The sequence below is a fragment of the Pecten maximus genome, chromosome 17, assembly GCF_902652985.1.
Source record: "Pecten maximus chromosome 17, xPecMax1.1, whole genome shotgun sequence".
NCBI lineage: Eukaryota > Metazoa > Mollusca > Bivalvia > Pectinida > Pectinidae > Pecten > Pecten maximus.
In genome coordinates this window covers 17317276-17334742 of record NC_047031.1, presented here as the reverse complement: position 1 = coordinate 17334742, position 17467 = coordinate 17317276, and the positions used below count along the sequence as shown (strand labels likewise).

Genomic DNA, 17467 nt, shown 5'->3' with positions numbered 1-17467 from the left:
TTAGCTTAGCTTTCATGAAACAAAAGAATTATACTAATTATACACTTTTCATTTTTTTCTTAATATTTAGAGTAAATATGTGATCGATTGTACTTTGTTACCAGGGTGTTTTCAAAATCTATATTCGTGGTAAATTAGCACAGGGGCATGTAACAATGCCTCAGAAATGGATCCTGTGTAGTATGTTTAGTATAATACAACAGGTCCCTTCCCCAGAAAGTTACATACCCCTGTGTTCACGAGAGGGGAAAGCATACCCATGCGGTATATTACTCAAGTGTCAAGAGATGACAATGGTTGGCAAGTCACAATGGTTTAAGGAAGCAAGCATTGTAGTCTCGGACTAACGGCATGACGTCATCATTGGAGAGTTACCTTAAGACCCGTGGTATCTGCTGCATGCTGCTCGTAATCAAGAGACTAAAAGTGGATATCACCTGCAGATATTTTTTTTCTATTTAGGGGACTTTAAATCGATTAAAATATTTTGTTGCTCCCATCGCAAAATTAAAGATGTGTTTATTTTCTCCTAACATACTGTAAAAGTGAGTTTACTCTCCGTCCATTTCCTTGACAACCCACAAGTTTAGACATTGCCGTTAGGGGCGGTATAACTGTCCATCATGATGCAATTCAATTTGAACATTTTTATTTACTTATAGATTCGACAAACACCTACGCATGTCAGAGCGAGACAAAACCAAACACAGAAACATTCAGGCAATCAATTTATTATTTCAAATGCACACAAATACTTTTTTTTTTTATATTCCTGGTAATATATCTTCGGGCGTTGCCCTCCACATTGCGGACTTTCTGTGTGGCCATGAACTTTCACGAATAATCGATATATCTGGGACTCAGTATTTAAATCAATACGCCGACAATTGTGACCAATATATATATGTCTTTAAGTAGCGTTACACTGTAGTAGTAAAATTAGATTTTTGTTATATTGCTTTAACTTAATGCGGCACAATGCAATTAAATATGCAATCTAAAACCTGCAGAAGAATTCTTGAAATTGAATAGATTACGTCGCCATTTTTAATTAAAATGTAAGTTAAATTAAGAATAGCCATGCTACAGTTAAAATGTATGACCGAAATGCTCTCTATTTCAACCAGCAATCGGATGAAAATCTCGTTTCTATTTTGTCAGATTATAACTCGAAATTATACAAAATTGTCCATTAATAAAGCCACCAGAACCGAGTGGCCCGCATCCAATACACTAATTGTAGTGTCGAGCTTTTTATGTATTGTATGTTTGTATATGTATTGCCATAGTTACTATGCAATTAGAATTGTACAATAAACATTTGCATTTTTACATGACAAAAATGCGACGTTTACTTTTGTGGTAAATCGGCATTCCGATGAGGAACGTTCCCTCAGTGGGTCATGCCGAAAATGCGCTGAAAAAATGTGGAAATTCGTTTTGGAATTAAATTCCTTCCTAAGTCTCTTTTGGAGGAAAAATTCCATCCGATCCTTGATGGTTCCGGCCAAGTGGTGACAGCTGAATTACTCTCATCACGAATTCAACATTAAAACAAGATGGCTGACTATTTACCCACAAGCCCTTATCAGTTCTCCGTCCAGTGCTACAGATTAAGACTGTGACGAACAAGTGATAAGGAAGCGTGGGTACTTTCTCCTCTCAATCTTGGGTCGTGAATCTTCTGTCTGTAAGTCGGGAAATCCTCGACTCGGCCATGCGTCTGTCCCGTGAACTTTTCATAAACTCGAGAGTTGCCTCCCTTGTACTGTAAGCTTTATAGGGGGACCTGACTTTCCGCACAGATGTGAGCCAAAAAAAAAATGTGTTCATCTATTTCGTGAAAATAAAATGAAAATGATATACAAAATCTAGCCCTCCGCAAAAATCTTCAAAAGGAGGAAAGAAACTAGTAAGTATTGTGAATGTTTTAAATCGCCAGTCAAAGGCACAAGGTACATTTAAATACCATATCAAGAAGAGAAAGGACTAACGAAACGGAGCAAAAAAAATATGGAAAATAAGAAAAAACTTGGGAAGGAAGAAATGAAATACCGGTATGTGCACAAAAAGTTAAACACAAGGAACGTTATGTGGTGTGCTGAAAAAAAACACATGCTCTTACCGAAATCTCTTACACTCACGCGACCAACCGCTCTTCAAAACCTAGTCCACGTGCTCACACAAGCGCTCGCGCTTTCAGCTACATACATCCCACGTGCATTCAGCTTCATACGCAATCAAACATTCATTTAACCTCAAACTGCACACGTCATGCACACAATATTGGATTGGACGAAGAACTGATAAAGGCTGTGATAGGTCAAGGTTAAAAGGTCACGCATGCAATTCTACATTACGTCACCTCACGTCGCTCTGTTTATAACGTTAGTGACGTCTGTCTGTTGTCTAGTAACGTTATGACGTCTGTCTGTTGTCTAGTCACGTTACGGCGTCTGTCTGTTACCTAGTAACGTTATTACGTCTGTCTGTTACCTAGTAACGTTATGACGTCCGTCTATTGCCTAGTAACGTTATGACGTGTCTGTTACCTAGTACCGTTATGACGTCTGCCTGTTGCCTAGCAACGTTATGACGTCTGTCTATTGCCTAGTAACGTTATGACGTCTGTCTGTTACCCAGTAACGTTATGACGTCTGTCTGTTACCTAGTCACGTTATTACGTCTGTCTGTTGCCTAGTAACGTTATGACGTCTGTCTGTTACCTAATCACGTCATGACGCCTGTCTGTTGCCTAGTAACGTTATGACGTCTGTCTGTTACCCAGTAACGTTATGACGTCTGTCTGTTACCCAGTAACGTTATGACGTCTGTCTGTTACCCAGTAACGTCAACAACGTATGGTGTCTAGTAAAATTGATGACTTTTGTTGCCTAGTAACGTTAATGACGTATGTTTGTTGGCACGAAGTGTCACTGATGGCCGTCATTTCCTGGTATCGTCGATATAATGTCTAGTGGTTCTTAGTAGACGTCAATTATGTCCGGCTTCAACAACTACACTTACGTCAACTCAAAACGTAATCAACTTCCGGCATTAGATCGGTTGTTGAAAGTTCATTTTTTGTACCAGATAAATTCTTTCGGTATAATTTCAGGGCCAATAGACACAAGTTTAAGTAATTTAGCGAACTACCAATCGCACTAGAGGTCCCCATCCTGTTTACCAAGAGTTCATATTGATGATCGAGTATTATGTTAAATTAGGAAATTATTCCAGTCTCATGGTATTAACCAGATTTCTCATTTATAAATGCAAGATCTACATATATGTAGTTCATTATCCGACCAGACTTTTAAACTGAACCTACATTGGTCATTATCCAGCCAGACTTTTAGACTAAACCTACGTAAATAATAATCCGGACCGCACTTTTCGACTAATATACTGATTTCATTATCCGGACCAGACTTATAGACTTTATCTTCACAGTTCATTATGCGGACCGGACTTATTATCCGGACTCGACTTTTAGACTAAACTTTCAACAACCAATCGCCGATAAGATCAGCAGATTGAATCAACGTAAGCATAATAGTGGCACTATCTTTCGTGAAATCTTCGATGACGTCATCTTGCAGTGTGGCGTCAGAACCGAGCTGCTTCAGGGTGTCCGGTTCTCGTACCAGTGAGACCTGAAAGTATATAAGAGAGGCAAACTATGAGATCATACATTTTAATTATGTTCGGTAAATAACTAAGAGTTTCCGAAATACTCGTCACTCCAAAATAAGAAGTGTTATACACTGTATAAAATCCAGCGATTCCGAACATAACGTTATCATAAACTAGCAATACGTTGATCAGCATCTATAAACTGCAGAGTTTCCGAAGTACACATCGCCCTGAAATGATAATACAAATGTATAACGAAATACAATGTAGACTCCAGAGTGATTCCGATCAGTTTACCATCCCAAAATAGCAATATATAGTAAGCGTCATACAACGTTTTCGATAAATTTGAGGCACAGAAGCCATCAAGAAGCGCCATAAATTACGTATGAAAAGTCTTCAGAAAGTCCGAATGGACACCAGTCACATCCCATCATATGGCTATATTGGCTATATTAAGAAACATGTCCATTAAGTGATACAACATCTCCCAGCACAAGGTCGTGGAAATGCCAACATAATTCAGGAGACGTCATGGCTGGACGTCATCACCGCACACCCAAACACGGGTCTTATAAGACAAGGTAGGAAACCGAGACACACATATCGCCAGCATCAGCAACTATGACGGATGATGTCGATAGGGATGGGGGCCCGTTTTATGCCGTTTTACATAACAACGTCATCGATTTCCAGCCTACTACGACTGAACGAACCGTGCTGGCAAGCAAACGACAAACATGAGACTCCAACGCGAGAAACCATGATTTAATGACCAGCTCTGGGTTTTGCTGAATCAGCGAAAAAACATTTCGATTCGGGGGTGTATTTGTGTTGGGATCAGTCAGTGTAATATTGCTTCACCGAACACTTTAGTGCTGTTTCGCTGTGATACTTCAGAGCTGTTCTCTCACAAAAAAAGCACCTGCTATTTTGTTGAAAAGTGGAGGCCATTGAGACATTTCTAGAATTTCAATAAGTGGTTTAAATGATAAATTCGAGAAAGAAAAGTGAAAAACATTTCAATACTTGTGGATCAATTCTCAGAACAGAACAACACTAGGCTAACATTTAAGTTACTACAAAATGATAAATCTTTCGATTTCAATCGTTGGTTTCGTGTCACGTTCATTTAGCGGATATCGGCACTTCACATTGAACTTTATTGGTCACGACGCATGCGTAGTGCCTATATGAGGTCGTCAGTTTATGAATGGATCACATTTATTACTTTCGTGTGTAAATACTAAGCCCAAGATTTACGATAAACTACTGTGTACATACTTTAAAGGGACTTTAAAACCACAACAGCATTGGTGCGTGTCGCTTTAAAAACCGGTTAGTCTGGTATCTCAATACTATTTCTTATAAACCTGGCAGCATGTTCTTAGCACTATCGATCAGTACCTGGATGACAGTGTATTGTTAGCTTAAAATAGATAAACTTTTCATCTAGCAGGCCAGCTTTGATAAAAAAATTCCATAGAAAACAGACTTTTTTATTAAAAATAAAATAAATCATAACTTCACTGATACGATACATATTAAAATATAAACTTTTTCGAATTCAGTTTGAAATTAAAATGAAATCTGAAACTTCGTGTTCACTGAACGAAAGCTAAACAAGCAATCTGATTTACAACACGCCCGGAGGGGGTGGAAGATTTTCGCTAGCGGATGTGAACACTCGATCAAGTCTAGGACTACCGATCCGGACATTTCTGCATTCTTTTTGTTCAAATTTGGTATATATAAATAGAAATAGCCAATCTTCCTCCTAATAATAATCAGACAGAGCTTGAAACAATACCCCCACACTGCTCAGATTATATAAGGAAGTACTTAGGCAGTATTTAGGAGCAGGGGCGTAAATCAAGCCGGAACAAACGTCCAAGACGCCAAACAGTTTTATTTTATTGGTTTGTAAAGGACTTATCACCGATTACTTTGCAAATAAATTCAACAATACATATTTACACAATCAGCCTAAAAACAATAGGATATGTTTCCGAAATACCCGGAAGTATTCAAATTCTTATGAAAAACAATTCATCGCTCAACTAAACAGAATGCACTGTACCGTCCCTATTCAGGGAAGAATTCGGTTCCCACATCACAAATGATTGCGTTCGACCCCGCACGTGTGAAAAGCGCGAATGATTTAATTTTACTAAACCATCGAAACTTTAATCTACGCATCAGTTTCAATCTGTCATTTAATTTTTTTACGAGTCACTGTATCTGAAACCGGAAAGTGTACAATTATGAATGGAATTTGAGAAAACTGAAAACAAGTTCCACCGGTGTGGTTTTGATTTCGGGTACGATAGTCAGATGTCACATAAGGGCGTTATATATATTATTGATCATAATACCTCGAGTCCCATTTCAAAATTGTCAATTATATTATTTAAACTCTTAAAATACTAAAAACTAAATATTCGTCCATGTTTGAATTCAACACATGGCGCATGGACTCGAAATACTAGACAGCGTATTTATAATTCGTTATTCTCAGAAGTCTTATTTTCAGTTTTAGTCCTAAGTTTTAATTTACTAGTACATTATTTATTCAGTTTGGATAGTTAGCACCTGTATGGTTTAACATATATGCAAAAGGTATACATTCCTTTACAGGGTTTTGAAAGGGAGACATTCGTATAGAAATACCACCAGTTTTACCTACAATGTTTCTAATTTTTAAAACAATTTGACTGAAAAAAAATCCGGTTTACATTCTTTTGTTATTATTAAACGCTTTAGCCAATTTTGAGGACACTTACTTGCATGTACGTGAATTCCGCGTCTATACATCATACTGAAGTCAGTTTACGAATCCAACAAATTCGAGATGAAATTTCGGGTTTCCCCATCTTGGGGCCCCTTCATACTAGGAATAGCACACTCGTGAGTAGGTAAAATGATACAGGTATATCTACATGGTATGTATCTACCTATCCCGCAGGTACACCGCTCTTTGATGTCCTACCTAGTTTACGGCCATAGACCGGCTACATCCTTACTTTTGTATTACCTGATCCGTGGATAGTAATCGGTGCTATTTTTAGATTTGCAGCCTAGTGACAAGAAATCGTATTTCCTCAAAATTGCGAGAAAGTCACATACATCCCTTGTTCCAATCGGAAAGAGGTATCTATTTCAGTATAAGTGACATTTCCGTGAAATCGACATTCCCCATTTTTGTTTGCCCGCCTCGAATGCATCGCCTTTCAGGCTTTTTATTAACAATAAACAAAATGTTTTTCGCAATTAAATAAACGAGTTTATCAATGATACGCCTACATTTCAAATTGTACTGAACGGATTTTGAATGTTTAATCACGGTTTAATACATATACTCTTGTGTAATGTTGTGTGAACTGTGTTACTTAAACTTTTAAATTTAACTCAAAAAAATTATTAATCTATCTGAATTTTCTGGAATTGGATATTTATAATAAGTTTCAAAACATTTGTCAAATAGAAACTTTTTTTTCTCCGTCCGTTGATTTCACTGCCGAGTCACTGTCGAAACTAGTCGTAAGGTTCGATCGAAATTTCTTTATAGTCATGATTCATAAATCAATTTAAGTGACGTTATGTACTTGAAAGCAATAACAATCACCAAGACGCCACTACTTTCGAGAGTTTTCACACGATTTATCGGGCTACTTTAGTTCACAAACTTTCTTTAGGTCATAGAAGAGAACATTTACACAACTTGTAGAATTGGCGCGAGCAAAAAAAAAATCGGGTATTATTTGATTAAAAATCATAAATTTGGAGGACAATAAACCTATGTTTCATTTATTGATTTGTATAAATTATATCTAATCCTTATTGCAATCTCAAACGATCTGAAGTACTTCGCAGGCACACTATATCTGATAGTAAAATTCACAATTCGCAGTCCATATAACATATGGCTGTGACAAGTCCCTGTGCGATAGAATATCACTGTCTAGACGGATACCGCTGATGACTGCGGTTATTTCTCGCCATCCAGTCATCCACGGTTTAAAATTGCCGTGTTTTGTCCTATTGAATAAATTCTTCAATCGGTAATGATTATATGATGCCGGTGTATTTTGAATCATTCTATAAAGCAAACTGGACACGGAAATACTTAATTTGCAAAGCAAACTGGACACGGAAATACTTAATTTGAAGAACAGCTCAAAACATTATGAATCAATATCGATTTGGTCATAACGACATCCAAATTTACTCATTCGACTTCTTACCTATTAATGAATGTCCGAGGTTCTCTAAAACTGAAAAATGTCGCACAAATACAGCTTGATGTAAAAAAAAATGTCACACAGGCCGCTCAGCCTTCCGACAATACCCTAATGGTCCGAGTTGAATGACCTCATGGAGTCAGCTGGTCACTAAATATACCGCTGACCTAAGACCATGAATACTCCGGACTTACTCATCTGATGACGTCATATGCCATTGACCCTAATGAAGTCAATTGTTATTGATAATTTACTTTGGGGCGTATAACCAGTTTACCTGTAAATATTTCACACCTTTACTGAGTCACGCCTTAAACTACAGGATATGCTCAACGTCAAATGATACAGGTTTTTTTTTTTTATCGCTGGTGGACATTATAAGCTTTAGGGCGATATTTGGTTATTTTTGCCAACATCTTTTGCTGAAAATCTCTGAAATTTTCAGAAAATACTACTGTCTACTACACTATATAGGAAAATGTCATTTCGTATCAATCACGACCCCAGCCCCCAAATATCTTGCAAATCAGGAAAATGCTCCCATCATCACCATCGCCTAAACGTAACATTAATATAGGTCACGGTAACATGTAATTTCCGCTTCAATGACTTCGCTTTCTGTACATTTTTCTGTATATATTAAATTATTGGTTGAAGATTCGAGACATGAACTTTATTAAGTCAAACAAAAATCCATTTGCTTAGATTACCAGAACATATTCACTGTTTAAGTGAAGCTTGCAACAAACCGTAGAGAATCAGTTTCTAGTAAATGTACGATAGATTACTCTTGACACGAGTTTTATATTCTATTTCCCATTAAATTAAGCTGATACCGGATTAAAGTAACAAGTCAATCGATAAAAAGATTTTGAGAAATTTTGAAGGAGATCTAGAGGGAACCAAAATATCGCCTTGCAGAATGCCCCTATATTTTAGAATGAATTGAACTACGAATACCCAAACTCTATACCGGATGTAAATCGTTACAGACAGGACGGTTCTAAATAATCGCCGAAGGGGTGGAAGGTTACACTACTTCCGACACCTAGTGTTTAAATAACTACACACCCCTTGATTCTTAACACCGGAAGAAGATTTAAATAAGTCTATAGGGTTTTAAATACGCCTCATAATCAATTAAAATGGCATTAATTGTTGGGAAACAGGTATATCGAGACCAGACAGGAAGTATTGACAAAGAAAATCTAGCAATGGACAACAATTGAGGACATTTTATACATTCTATAAGATTGAATTCCGGCCCGAATATGCATATTTTAATGAATTGTCACCTGAAGCCGAATTCATTTAGGGGGGGGGGGCTAGGACTAATTTCAGTTTCAGTTAAGTCAAACATTTAATTAGTTAGTGTTAACGGATAGATTCATTTGTGTAACATATATTTGTTTTTAAAGACACTTTAACGAACCCGAACCCATGACAAGAAATTGCCCCCCCCCCCCCCCCCCCCCACCAAGTTCAAGAAATAAACTTCACCACAGCAGCATAGTGACCATTGGGAATTAATTACACAACTTTCAAACAGCGCGTAAAAGTTTCATTGTCTTCCCGATTTCGATTCGGTGGTTGCCCACCATGCCCCTTTAATTATCAAATGAAGAATTCTGCAATAAAAATCGCGTATTCTAAACGATGTACAATCGTTCTAAATGGGCAAGACAGTGAAGACCCCCCGTCGTGTTACGACAATCCGACAACTTGAAATGACTATCAAGGTCTCGTGAGCTCTTGATAGTCAATGCCTACTTAAGTTTTACGACGCATTGTTGCTACTTATAACCACAGGATTGACTCGTTGTGTAGCTAATAATTTGTGGTTACCAAGGCGACGTGAATGATTACATCACTTTTCACAAATCAGTCGAATGGATCATTAATACTTTCCATGGGTATTTGAAGGTAGATCGCTAAAACGTCTATATATACCTAAAGGCGACCACGTGTTATCTTTGATCGTGGGAAAATATAGAGTGTGAAAAAATGTCTACCCGTTTGTCTGACGACCCGGGACGGACGTTAGCGAGTTCTCCGTGGCTGGAGGCGTCAGGGAAGGAACAAGGCATTGATGATTTGACATTTAAACCAATGGGGTTTCATGACAATGGTAATTTGACAAACATCATGGATTTAGATACTTTGATCAATACTACAAACCGGGCTCCCAGACTGGTCAGGACCTATATTTAGAAAACTTGTACATCGAGTCATAGAAAAAACCCGAAACCCGAAATGTATGGCATTTTAACTTATTAATATCGACCATTAATCCATATGGATATTCTAACAGTACCCAAGTTTGAAAACAATCCAGTTTCTGGTAAATACGTGTTCATGCTAACTTTATGTTTTGTCGCCGAGTTCTTTCATTATTTGCTATCACTCACTCATTTGGACGGAAGAACGCAATAAAATTGTGGGATTGATTGTAAAGATTTCCTGAATTCTTTCACAACTAATCTCTCTCAAGTTTGAAATACGAGTCCCATCCAGGATCTTTCAAACGGGGAATAGTTAAGTCCGTAACGTGCTTTTATCACATACAATGTTTAATCATATATTACTTTAAACTCAATAAATCAGTCAAAAAAGAATCGTCAACTATTTTCCCGCGAACTCTTACGTAACAGCCGGCATATAAAACACTTTGTCCCAGGTCACGGACCGTCCCCCATCTTTGATCGGTAACCATGACAACCACAGACGACAATGTCGCCTACGAAATGGGACTGTAATTTGATACGTAGTGTTATCACATGGCAGCTGTGTATGCCCAATACTTGTTCAATGGGAGAACTCCATCTGTTGTCGGTCCTACTATTCCACTCTTGAGGAGCTCGTACTTCGACAAGAAATGAAAATTGAGTGTGGATTACGAAACAGGAATATTCTCTAGTCATGTAAATTCTGAACGGCCTATAAACACATTTTTGATTTAAAGGCGATGTATTTATGATTTGGGAGCGCTAAATCAATGACAACATTATTGCGACATTATAGTGTAATGTCATTTAGCACGACGTTAATTTGTATGTATAATTTTCACCTATCATTTATTACTGATCACGGAATGGCCAGTTACTGAATTAGCTCCATAGATAGAAGCCTGAAGCAGTTTATTAAAATCTGGACTTTATTTTGTGCCGAATATTACTGAAGAATTGCGGGAAGATGTTTCTACTGGATTTATAATCATGTCCAAACTTTTATCTACATGCATCACGACATTTTTTTCACAATCCAATCACTGACTGATGTGTACACTTTTCATTAACATAATATATTATATACATGTATTGGTCTCTGATTTATTAATTCCTCAAATTATTCATACGACTGCTCGCGGAAAAGGATATTCCATGCATTCACTCTCCCAAACAGTGGTCCTCATTATCATGTGAAGTGACACATACAAATTATGAATGGGACACGCACACATACAAACGGCGTGTATCTTCACCGTGACCTTCGACCCGACACATCTCACAGCACTTCGGTGCATGCATATGTAGGTCATTTAGTATGCAAGCTTATATGTATATATTTAAGACTGCATGATTGGAATGTTGTGGGATTCGGGCTTATAGGAGTTAGTATATGTGATCTTTGAGCTTCGGGCTTATAGGAGTTAGTATATGTGATCTTTGAGCTTGAGGTGCAAAGGTTGGCGAAGACCTCCTCAAATGTTACACTGATGTGCCCGTATGAACAGCTGTGCATTGTAGATGATATACTGTCAAATGTTTATAATAAACTACCCTTATTTCATAAACAAATACACCGAAAACTATTAAATATAAAAATAAATTAATACATATTTATTCACAAATCAATGCAAATATAAACGCCGATACCGTTTCTACACAGATCAAATTATACATTTTTTTTTGTAGATTTCGCAATATTCGTTGATTTCCATTTCAAGTGGAAAGTCAGGTAAAAAGTTTAAATACTTTTTCTATATTTGTGACATAATATACTGCGGATATTTCAGAAGGTTTATAGCTGGTAATTCATACCATAGCCTGCAGGCTACACGCCCCCAATCTATATATATAATACACACTTACTGATCTCGATAACGTCACGCCCCCAGGGAAATCAGATTTCGAGAAAGTATAGATAAGTAAATTAATGATCTATATAAATTAAACACACACAGTTGAATTAGGTACAGAGATTATTTACCGTGTAAAACATCCGTCGATTTGTCTCATCGTATACGCCCATCATATTTGGAATCTGCTGAATGTGAACCGTGTCACCATCAAATGACAATCCCAGGCAATTTAAGAACACTTGTCCATACGGAAAATATTTCACCTTGTGTAATGACACCCATGTACTAATTTTTCCACCTTTTATGATCGGAATGCTGCTTACTGATAAAGACTGGCCTACAAAAGGTACACACTAACCCGTCAAACAGGTAGCCAAATTTCTTCCTTTACCTCAAAATGCCACGTGGTCAATCAGCTATGAGATTTCACCTGGGAACGTATTTCAGTGAAAAAAAATCTCCTAAGAGACACTTACCTGAGCAAAATCCACTTTACACCTGAGGAGCGCTACGACATCTAGAGTGTATGCTGTACTCTGGGACTTCTAAGGGCTAGATGATAAAGATTTCCCGTGGCATTTTGAGTGATAATGTTAAATGATAAAATTATCAAGCACATCGTGCAAACTTCTGTTGTCCAGTACATGTCAGCTTTTTCCCGAACAGTGACGCGGCAGTGCGGGGTCATGACCTTTGCCGTGAGCCAATGAGATTAGTATATTAGAATCACGTGAATTAACCTCATTGTGTGGGTGTGGCGGGAAGGACTACAAAAGATAGTTACATCTGGGACGTCGGTAATTGGCTCAGGGGCCCAAAAGGGGGTAATTCACTATTTAATCATATGTCAAGTCACAAACGATTGTAAAACTATATATACTTATGTAGATATATTTCAACACATTATACGGACACGAGTGTATGTGTGACTGTGTATACGATTAGCAGTTATGTATATATATACATACAAACGTCCCTGACAATGCATGTGAACGTAGCATCGCGTAGACTTGCGCTAGTCCTAAAATTCTATTGGCCTTTGCAATAAATTTGATTACCAACAAAATATTAAAACGAATCAAATGGCAGTATATCTTTTGTAAAGATAATATGTAATTGATAGGCATATCTTGAATATATAGAATTATTTGAAAGCCTCTATATCCCAAGTATCGTTGACTGGCAATTCTAACTATTTCCTTATATCAAATTATCTCCCCCTAGTTTGAAATTTGAAGATTCTGATTTTCATGTTATGATATTAACGTTTCAGAGTAGGTACTCCTATGTGGTCCATCCTATAATGATGTTTAGTCTCAGACTGACGACAGACAGAGCTCTCTCAGTCTTATAGCTGGTATACCAATAAATAAGAAGTGTCTTTTGACTGTGAACTGCAGAAAAGTAGCCGATATAAAAAAAAATTAGATCAAATAAATTCCAAACACTTTTTATCTTCTAACAGAATCTGCGTAAAATCATCGTTTTCTATCAAGTCTTTCTATAAAGTACAACTTGTTCCTACTTTTACGTTTTTGACATTAAACATATTTTATTGTCAATTTAGTTGTGGTAAAGGATTAGGCACATTTTTACTTATTACTTGTTAGTTATGTGGTATTCAAACCATAGGATTGTCATATTAACCTCATTTGTTCTATAAATGCATATAGGTAATAGGATACCCATGTCTTGCTAAATATAGATCACATGATACCCCAGCTGCGCTTATATTATAGATCAGAGGACATCCCAGTTGTGCTATATATAGATCATAGTATACCCAAGTTGTGCTATATATAGATCATAGGATACCCCCAATTGTACTAAATATATATCATAGAATACCCCAGTTGTACTAAATATAGATCATAGGATACCCCAGTTGTGCTATATATAGATCATAGACTACCCCCAGTTGTACTAAATATAGATCATAGGATACCCCAGTTGTGCTATATATAGATCATAGGATACCCCTTTTGTGGTATATAGTTATCAAAAGAAACACCGTTGTGCTATATATAGATCATAGAAAACCCCAGTTGTTGTAATCGGATGTTTTTGTTCAAGCTACAAGTAATCAATACGTACCCTATATCAAACTGCTGAACACCGAAAGCCACAATGTAATACTACCTTTATCCGTATGTCAATACGTCATATTCCCGTGTGCTAAATATATAATATGCCAATATACACTGTTATCAAAGACTGAAGACACGTAATAGATCTCCTCCAAAAGTCAAAGACATGTTCAGAAAAACTACAACATTGTAGCATAAAAATATTCGTTTCCCAGTGCTAAAACCACTGCATATATACACGAAAACACACCAAATCACACAAATCACACCAAATCACACAAAAACACACCAAAACACAAATCGTCTTTGTTAAAAGGCTATAAACACTCTTGTTTTGAAACATTTTACACCAATGTGCTCTAACATTTAAAAAAACGAGATACCGAGAGGAATTTCTACAACCATAGAGAAATATCTTCTAAATGTTTATTTTTCATTACACGTCCAGATATCGTTGACATAGTATATGGAGTTGTGATTTGTGATGACTTGTGATGATTTGTGATGAGTTTTGATGACTTGTGATGATTTGTGATGATTTGTGCAGGCAATGAACTCACTAGATCAAGTACACAATGAAATCACATTCGATTCAACATTACATCACTTTCCATATCATCTACTTGCCAAAATAATCGCGTGATGAATCAATCGTTACTCACCTCAAGTTGAATTTCCCATTTACAAGTAGATATGATTCCGCCAGGAAATTGTTCTGTAAGCTTGTATTCGTCTCAATACCGACTGGACCCTGCAACATAGAAACACATAACTGAGCCGGATACAATGATACCCGAGTCCTCACCGGAGACAAGTCACTCCATCGCTATGGAAACAGTGTATCTGTTTGACAACAAACTATCACGTGACTCCTCTCGATAAGATCTAAAGCAACCGAATGAATCAGAATGTAAAAATAAATGATAATCAAGTCTTTATGTTCGTTCAGGTATTTCATAATTTCTAATTTATACAATTTGTATGACTTAGAATTGATTTGCGATGAATCAGACACTATTTAGATAGGTTTAGAATAAATAGAGAGGATAGGAAAATACCGAGAAAGTGTCTGAACCGAAGCCATAATTCATCAATGTTTATACAGTAAAATATTATGTACATAAGGTTGAATTAAATCCTAGGAATACTTTCTTCAATTTAAACATACAGAATATATTTTGCACATACATCATTGTATTGAGGAGGAGGAGGAGGAGGAGTGTGGCTCGAACCGGACTGTCCAAAATGTCCGTCGGTCTGGTCAAACGGCCAGGAGGAGGAGGAGGAGGAGGAGGAGGAGAGGAGGAGGAGGAGGAGGAGGAGGAGGAAGAGGAGGAGTTTGGCTCGAACCGGACTGTCCAAAATGTCCGTCGGTCTGGTCAAACGGCCAGGAGGAGGAGGAGGAGGAGGAGGAGTTTGGCTCGAATGAATCTGGCCGTTTGACCAGATCGACAGACATTTTGAACAGTCCGGTCAACAACAATCTATTAGAATAAATCGGACATTTGAGGATCAGATGCCAGTCATATAAGGGAAGCCGACTCGCGCAAATGCCCGCCTCCTCGACATTAGTCGATGACGAGAAAATGGCAAAATGAATGGAATGTATGTTAAGCGTAGACTGACAGCAATAGTCGACCGCACGACTATATTTTCTGTATTGATGTAAATTCAATATTTACACATAGGTGACATATGTGTCACACGGAATCTCAATATACATGAGGACCACACCATACGACATCTGTTGTTATGGTAGTGTGTATACCGTAATTTTAAACATTTGAAACACATCGGAGCTTTCCGTGAATGTGTTGACGGAAGACCAAATGTGTTCCGAATGGACACGTAAGAAATAAACACTGAACATTTAATAGATTCGACACCCGGAACTCTTCTGACGTTTATGTTGAGGACATTTCCAAGTTGTTCCTCATAGGTCAATAAGATCGTTATTCGATCTAAACAAAATTTTAATATCTCGGCAAATTACGTCAACGCATGGAATTTGAAATGCAGTTGATCGTGACGTGGCGATTGATGGCGGCCACAGAGAACAGTGTATTTAGGTTTCACTTGATGAACACTTAATGTCAGATAGTAAATTTACGTTGAAAAACAATTTGAAAATGTAAGCAACCAAATTTATCAGAAACTGGTATGTCTGATACTGTGTCAGAACGACATTACTCAATTCGAATACATCATATGACGTTATTTACACATTACACATATATGACGTCACCAAGTATTTTTGAGAGGACATTTATCAGTTTTGATGATTTGCGTCAATCATTTAGTGAATTCGTCAGTGTGACGTCATAAGTATGATGACGTCACAGACTCACAGGAAATGAGCCTGGGGAGACGGTTCCGGTTGAAAGGAGTAATATGGGCTGATGTATGATATATAGAGAAACTGGGATAGAGATAGAAAGTCCGGATGGCGAGACGAACTAATTATAACATTGACACGCAGACATATCGATTAGATTATAAACACGATACGGAGACCGGTGTATATTATCCGGATTAAAGTTCCGACGATAAGCGTCGTTATCACAGCGTTTGACCCGAATCAGCAGGCTCTTGTTAAACAATGTATTAGGAGATTAAATATGTCCACACAGAGTTCTGACAATCCACGTAAAATCAAAACAGAGCCGTGTATTTTTATCATTTAAGTTTAATACTACGTAATAACTTTCACAAATATTGTTTGTATCGCCGCCCAATCACAGTACAAACGTTCCACCCGGAAACAGAAGTCGACGACAATATATGAATTAGTTAGTTTGTTTCTTTTTAAATAAACTAAATTTATTGTTAAAACAGACAAACTACGATCCCCAACAACTAGGTGCAGTTTGTTTACATAAAATGATACAAACTTACTTAATTTATTTTGTCGTCGACTTCAAAACGTATATAAACACTTTTTGATGGAGAAACGTATATTATGTTCAATAAATTCTGTAGTGTTAACACCAACAAAATATTTTTAGTAACTTACAGAAGTTGTGAAGAACATATTCAAAATGAGGCTGACCAAGGTGAAATGGAGGTACAATTGTATTTGAATCCAATGTTAATGAAAAACTTGTGATCGATCCAAATTGTCAGTGGAAAACATTACGGCAACCAGAAACCAAGTCCTACATCCACCCCAAATCTATCTTTTACTCTCTTCTTTTATTGCCTTTTCTTTACCTGTCCTGAAAAATCTATTAATACTTATATTTATTACCAGCTTAAACGTTTTTAATCACGTGACATTGCACATTGTATTTTCTGGATTGGTTCGTATGGTTCTGTATTGTTTAATGTCCTATCAACAGGAATGGTCATTTAATGACGGAAAATTGTTGTCAGATCGCCCCTTAAACTGCTAGAACTCGTGTCCCGATCCATGCATATAATAA

The 17467-nt window shown here is 37.2% G+C and overlaps 1 long non-coding RNA gene across 1 annotated transcript; it reads right to left on the bottom strand.

The window, feature by feature from the left end:
- Nucleotides 1–1500: 1500 nt before the first annotated feature.
- Nucleotides 1501–12604, bottom strand: LOC117315963. The gene is made up of 2 exons (XR_004529792.1): nucleotides 12435–12604; nucleotides 1501–3656 (listed from the first exon to the last, which is right to left on the bottom strand). It is a non-coding gene; the product is annotated as an uncharacterized LOC117315963 (long non-coding RNA).
- Between the last annotated feature and the right edge of the window lie 4863 nt (nucleotides 12605–17467).